Below are 7,866 nucleotides of genomic sequence, written 5' to 3'. Positions count from 1 at the left end.
TTTGTTTCCCTGCGATGTGGTAAACGTCTATGCGATCTGTCTGCTGAAGAGGAATTAGACCCGTACAACAGTGCAGATGGCATATCAGTCACATGGCCTTCAGAGTGGACAGTGCAATCACTTTAACTCCCATCACTCTGAGCTTCTCGTTCACTGTCATAATTCTGATTAGCATCAGAATCCTTCCAGTGTACAGAACCATGTCTGTTTTCATTCCTATCACCTTGAACTGGACTCTCCCTCTCAAGTTTGGCCAAGACAGCTTTTTCAAACTGTTCTGCCCAAGATTGCCAAGGTTGTTTGGCATGCCAGGAGATGGAGAATTCTGTTTCACAGGTGATATTCCTGAATTACTCACCTCATTCCTTACAGACTGTTTTATGAAAACCTGGTCTGGTGTGGGAAAATCATGACAAGGAGGGGATTTATAGATAGTCTTTTCTTTCATTTTTGTGCAACTTTTTGGCACAGAATGATGGCTATCAACCTCACTGCCTGATTCCTGGCTTTCCTTTTCATACTCATGCAATTGCATTTTAAGCTGATTTATTTCCTGTGCATATTTATCCATCAAAGCTGTCATTTCTTTTTCATGATCAGCCTGATGAGTTTTATGCTCAGCAAGTAAATCTTGGAGTTTCCCATCTTGAATGCCAAATTGTTCACTGTACGTGTCCAGTTTGGTATTCAATACCTTGTTTTCATCTAACGCCTTAAGAAGTGCTGTCATAAAGAAAGGCCAGGAGTGTATTATGTACCCCATCTTTTTCTCTATGTTCTTTTGTTCAGCAATTACTTTAAGGTTTCTTAGTATGTGTTCATCAGTTATCATCGTGCATTTAGCATCCCATTCAATACTTTTCAACCAAACATCATAGCTTAAATCATTTTTCATATGTTTATGAATATTGATTAGAGCATTTTTTCTTAGGTCTTCAATTATTTCACAATTATCTGTTACAGATGTATCGCTGCCGCTGGCCATATTTATACAATGATTTAATCTCAATACAAAACTCGTTTCTATATTAAGATTAATATTGCATGAATTACACAAATATTATTGTATATGGAATATAATTTCAACTTAAACGATCTCAGCAGTGCCTCCAATTTGTGGGGATATTTATGGGATAATAATTGTAAACAGAGAGAATTGCCCACGATATTCAATTCTCAGATCCCTAAGAACGTTTATCGTTATAAGTGAAATGTATAACCATATACATTAAAATCACAAATTTGTTAAAAAAAAATAGATATTTATTTTTATATTCAAATGATAATAATATAAGTAACATGCATGATAATAATCAATGGAATTTTCAGTATAACATGAATATGTAATACAATATGGCAATAATAATTAATATGCAGTATAAAAACAATATGCAATACAAAGTGGCAGTTTACTTCCTGGTTAATACAGCATTGAATCTGCAAGCTGTCAAGATAAGATTTACGATGGGCTTCACAGAGGGAATGTTTCACAGAGGGGAGAGAACTCTTCAGCGTGCAGCATGAAGCAATAATAAAAAAAAAAACTTAGCTGGCAGAGTAACCCTTTCAATGCTGGCTAGACCTCTTAAGTAGTTAAGATCTACTCCTATGTAATTTAAATAAATAGCATTTAACCAGTCATCAACCATTTCCTTGATTTTATCCAATGAGAGAAATCTACTATGTTATATTAGCTGATATTTTATTAATTTGTCTAAACAGATATTTAATCTTATTTATAGCAAATCAACACAGCTGGATAATATCACGATATTCTAATATGTGATTAATCACATAAATACATTATTATTGTTTTTATCTGCAGAATAAAAAGCTTAATTATGTATTTCTTATTTAGCTAAGATTTCTAAATCGAAATCTGATCGTGAATTATTCAGTCATATATCATGCTATTAATTTTAATTAATTTTAATTAATTAATTAAATGCTAGTATATTTACCAGTTTAAGTAGATATTTTCTCATCAGATGTTCTCAGGTAGCTAAGTGTCATGGGCCTCTTTCTCTGCATGTAGTGTAAGAGTTTCTTGGTTACTATGATCGCCCGATTCTGCCTGGATCTCTCTGAATCTCCCGACAGTGTTGTAATGTCTCTCTCTTCAATCTTTTTAATCTCCGACCCTCCCTTGTCTTAATTTTTTAAAGGGGAAATTCCTCTAAGTGATAGCCAATCACAAATGTGGGGTGTGGTTGCCTTCTAGGTAATCATTTTAATATTTGGACTCTAGATGGCAGTATTGTTCCACTAGACATACCTATCCAGGAAAGAGTTAACTTTTCCTGGTGGCTATTTTTGACGTCATTTACGTTATCTTTATGTAGCCATAATTTTATATTCACTTGTCAGATCACAGGGTCTTTCTCAGTTTTGTCCAGACTATGCGTCTGCAAATTCTGCTATAATTCCTAAAATTGATAGTTTGTGAACTAAGTTTCACCTTAAACTATAATGGGACGTTGTACAATATCGAAAGTAAAATTTAATTATTTAATCCTCTGTCACCCAGGTCTGGGTTTTTAGAATTTATTATATTCCATTAGTAATTAGACAGTCTGTCCACCCCCATTCTCAATGTCTTATCTATTTGGTTTGTTTATATACAAGACATTCCATTCAGCTTGGGCAAAGCAGTCAGTTTTAGAGAAAGGATAGAAATTTTGTGTCTCTTTGTTAACTTGAAGATACAAAATGGAGTCTGGTCTATTTAGATTGACTTCAGAATATACACTTTGTATTTCTATCATAGCACAAATGTCTGCCGATATAAATACCCTGACAGACCTCAGGCAACCTAAAGTTTAACCTTTGGAGCAGGGGAGGTTTGAGACCTTAAAAACTTGTTCATCTCATTCCATATACTTAAACGTAACCTCAAACTCAATTGGCAAGGACATACCCCCGCCACAACCCCGCTGTTTTACGCCTAAAATCAGCGGGGGACCCCACCACAACCAGCCATGGCCTGTTCCACCACTTCTCGCAGCGCTAGAGTAACAGAGGTCAAGTCCGACCTCCAGCAAGCGCACCCTTCCCTTGAGATAACTAAACCACATGTAGCCAAACCCAAAAGGTGAACTGGAAGTGTTTATGTTTTTATATATTCATTTCGTCAGTTATGTGTTTAGTCATTTTGTTATGGCCACGACAAACCTAGAAACCCATCTAGTCCGATGACCGACGGCAGCGCACCAGGGCACTCACATTGCGGAGTGTACTGCCAACAGGAAAGGGCGATACGTGCAGCCCAGCCCCTGAGAACCTCGGGGAAGAAACATAATGCGAAACATGTCCAGGTCGAAGAGCACCCAAGTCCTAAAACACCACCGACCCAAGTCATTCCATCCAGGGATGACAAAACCCCTGGTACCCCATGAGGCGGGGCAGCTGACCTCGTACGAGGAGGAGCCACACCCCCTTCACGTAACCGGAGCCAGACCACCGAACCTCCACCCCAGAAGGCGGAAGATCCAACCACTCGCCCCTGCCTCCTTTCCCAAATTACCCACGAAAAAAACCCGCCCCCCCCCCGGGGGGGGGACCGTAAACGCGGCGATAAAACCAAGCAGGGACCAACAAGGCGACCCAAGGACCCACTACCCGAGCCCTCTGAACCATCGGCGCAGGCACGCCCAGCCTGGCGGTGTCCGTAGCCGCCCCCAACCAAAATAAATGCCCCTTGAATTCCCCGCCATCCTTATCCAGGAAGTCGAGCCCCCAAGAGGAACAACCCAACTAAATGGACGCGGGGGTGAAAAAAACCATCTCCGAGAACCAAACCGGGGAGGAGGCCGAACAATCCCAGGGACGGAACAGTACTCCCAACGAAAACAGGCAAATGACGGAACCCTGCACCGCCCCCGATCGGAACGGTATATTACAGACCAACCTGGAAACCCATTACAGCTTGGTAGGAGCCCAACCATTACCCCGTGCATCCCACCTACCCCAGGAGGATGCAGAAAGTCAACCCCGCAACATCCAAGAATTGCACAGATTCTATCGATGAAACAGCCAACCTCAACCAACCTACCCTTCCCAACGACAACAGCCATCGAGCTGCGAAACCTGAAGGAAGTCCAATCCAACACTTACTCAACTCCACCAAAACACCCTCCCACTTGCCGACGACCGTAACATGAACGGGAAGCCGAGCCCCGCTAATCGCAGAAATCGCCCCCAACGCCCGCAATAGACGGAACCAAACATGTAGATGAGCAGTCCAATCCCGGAACCCAAAAGGAAACTTACCCATCCGTCCCGAACACTCCAACCTTACTGGAGCGGGCCCCACGCCGCCCCAAAGATAGCCTACAGACCAGCTTCAGCAGACCGTTGGACCAAGCGACCACACCTCCACTGCCTTACAAATCGACTCCGTGACACCTCCACCCGAAGTACGCTCTATAATGAACAAGACAGAGCATCGGCCATCATCGGTAACAACCAGACAAACCCTGACCAGCCGCCCCTAGACTCAAACAGCACCGAGCCAGAGTACCAGAGTACCTCCGGGGTATAGGGTACTGTAACATGTGAAAGACAGCCAGCATCACCCCACGATGGTCCCCAAGGAAAACCCACCCACCTGTTCGTGAGCTGGGCACCACATGCCTACCATGCCACCAGAAAGGGGACCTCCAAGAACACCAGAGTCCGCCAGAGCCAGCGTAGTGGGCAAGAGGCAGCACACCCCCGAGAGCCCAAATGGCCCAAAACCCAAAACCTCCTGCGGCAGCGAAACAGCTGGAAGCCAGCGGAAAAGACACAGGGGGCCAGATTGCACAAGCCAGCATTAGAGGAGGCTCAGCAGGAACCCCATACAGTCCCAAGGGCAACCCCAACAGGCAAAGCCCAGCGTAACCCGGAGAGCCAACGGGTAGCGCAGCCGAAACCCACAACGCCCCTCCGGCGTTCCCCTTACAGGAATTGATCCCACTATCCAGGAGACAAGAGCACACATCCCGACCCACGGATAAGGCCTTGGCCACGGAACTCAGAAACTCCAAAACACTATCCCAAGAAAAAAAACCAAACACTGCAACAGCAGAGTGCGTACATGCGACACTGATGGCCCCACACATAAGCGACATCGGGAGCAACTTACGTGGAGGCACATAGCCACCTAATCCTGACAGTCAGAAACACAGCCCAGAAAACAACAACTCGACGGACGTACCGGCAGCAGCCGGAAGAACGATTCCACCGCCGCCTGCGTCAGCAAGGCCCCAGGGCCCCGCAGCCCCACCCACGCAGACCGCTGCGCCGAGCCACCAACTCAAACCCAGCCCCCAGAAGGAAACGACAGACGAGTAATTAAGGAATCAGGCGATATCAACCCCGCTCCACCATGGGTACCACCTCCCAAAGGGGGGGGCTCGCAGAGCGAACTCCAGGGGCACCTGTAACGATTGGGAAGTAAGCTAATCGAGCAGTCTTGGGAAACAGGAACCACACCACCCGAAGGAGCTCTCACATGGACTGAGGGTCCAGCACCGAGAGCACCCACGTCCCCATCCCGACAGATCGCAGAGAGGACGAAAAAAAACAAAAAAAAACGCACCGCGCTGAGGCACCAGGCGAGACCTAAGTAAACCAGAGGCCGGAGCCCACCCGGCCCCAGGCCAAGAAGGGTTGCCCGCCAACTAAAGTGCAAAACGTATCCCCACCAACCCAGCTCCTCCCAGGGACGATACGCGTCCCGAAAGTGTCCTGACTGCAGAACCACGCAGTGCATCCCCGGGGAGCCCTTCTCCCCGACCATGATATCCAGAAACAGGGTGCATTCAAGCATGTGCCATGGGGCGTAACCGACTGGAGCATGCTCCCCACGACCCTCCCGGAGCCCCTAATGTCCCTCTTAGTCAAGGGACCCCCCGTGGCAGGAGGGAACGTCCCTGCGATAAAAGCCCCTCCCCCCATCTGCTCCCTAGCATTGCGCGCAAGCCAAGCGGGCCATATAAGCTCAGCAACACCCAGAGTCACGCGAACCCGGGACGCTGCAGGAAAGCGCACTTAAACATAAGATGCATACTGAAAATTAAGGGGGAGGGGGAAGCGGCGTCCATGCACTTAAGTACTTGTAATTCATTTCAGTTGTTTTCTTCCGTTTTCGTCTTTTTTTTTTTTTTTTTTATGTTAACGTTCAATCTTCTTGTATATGTCATAGTATGCACTTTTTTTTTTTTTTTTTTTAATTTATTCCATTTGGCAATTTACAGTGTATTTTTTTTTTTGTGTGTGTGTGTGTGCAAGAGGACTAGACTGAATAAAGGAAGGAACAATGTATGCACGCAAAGCGCTAACAAAGAAGGGGGAAAAGTACTCACCGTTCGCAGCCTGGCGATCCAAGCCCGGCACTGCGCTTACAGAAGGCTGAGGCAAAGAAACATCAGTAACAGCAACCACAGAAGACATCAGCTGGGATCCAGGCGCCACCTGCTGGACGGGTCCAGGAGCTGCAGCAGAGTCCTGAGAAGAGAGCAGTGGAGAAGAGGAGAGCCCACGCCCCAGAGGAGATGGCCGAGGTAAGTGACCAACAGGGGGGGAGGGGGCCCAGACAAGACAGAGGGGGGATGGGATAAAGGAGAGGGGGCAGACAGGGAGGGATGGGGACCAGCAGGGGGAGGAAGCGAAGCACAGAGGGGGAGAAAAGAAAGAACAGGAGGGAAAGGGGCAACAGAGGGAGGGCAGGGGCACCAGAGAGGGGGAAGGGGCACCAGAGAGGGGGTAAGGGGCACCAGAGGGGGGTAAGGGGCACCAGAGAGGGGGAATGGGCAACAGAGAGGGGGAATGGGCAACAGAGGGGGGGAAGGGGCAACAGAGGGGGGGGGCTGGAAACAAACTGAGAAGGAGGAAGGGGGACCAGGGGGCCCAGGACCGGGTAAGCAGAGCCCCCTGGGAGAAGCAGAGTGGGAAGGGGAGACAGAGCCCTGGGAGCCTTCCTCACTGGCAGAGGAGGCTCCCGACGGGCAGGGGGACCCCCCACTGACCCCAACGGCGGTACCAGGGTACCCCGCGTGGCCCGCGGGGGCCTACTCACCGCCCCAACCCCCCGCCGGCCGCGGGGGGGACCAGGATCGTTGCCGGGCGGCCGCCCGCCGCCCGGATCGCTGCATCTGCCGCCCACCGCCCACGGCCCGCAATCCAGCACTGGCGGCCGGGGCGGATGGTGCTGGATGAATAACAGCACATGCAGGCCGCGCGGCAGCCGCACCAGGGGGCCGCGTGGCAGTAGGAGGCCGCATCCCCGGCCTAGTAGTAGGAGGCCGCAGACGCAGCAGTAGGAGGCCGCATCCCCGGCCTGGGAGTACCAGGCCGGGCGGCAACGGAGGCGGCTGGCCGCGCGGCAGTGGCAGGCCTCGTGGCAGAAGGCCGCAGCAGGCCGCAAATCCAGGCCCCTGTTGGTAGGCCACGTGACTGGAGCCCCCAGACACGCGGCTTACTGAGGCCTCGGGCCTGGGCTCCACCTCATCAACCGGGCCCGAAGAGTGGGAACAGGGGAGAGCCTGGCAGGTGGGTGGGAACGCCTGCCAGGGCTGGTGCGGGGCAGGGACCGCATGGGAGGCAGCAGGGGAGACCGCAGGGGGTGCTCCAGGGGGAAGTAGGCCGCGGGGGGGGGCCCACACCGGTAGCCATACCTCTAATAACGTGCCCAAATCTCTCCACAGGTGCCGGCCACCATCCACGCTGCAGCAGCCCTGAGGGAAGCCAGAAGCCTCAACCATCAAGCTGTGTAAATCTGCAGGCCCAGGCAAACAGGAGCAGGAGACAGGAAGCTGTTTGCTGGCCCGAATCCCAAGTGGCACTGAGGTAAGACCTCCCCCACACTGTCTTACACAGAACATA

The sequence above is a fragment of the Pelobates fuscus genome, chromosome 6 (assembly GCF_036172605.1).
Source record: "Pelobates fuscus isolate aPelFus1 chromosome 6, aPelFus1.pri, whole genome shotgun sequence".
Classification (NCBI taxonomy): domain Eukaryota; kingdom Metazoa; phylum Chordata; class Amphibia; order Anura; family Pelobatidae; genus Pelobates; species Pelobates fuscus.
This window is presented reverse-complemented; position numbering follows the sequence as displayed.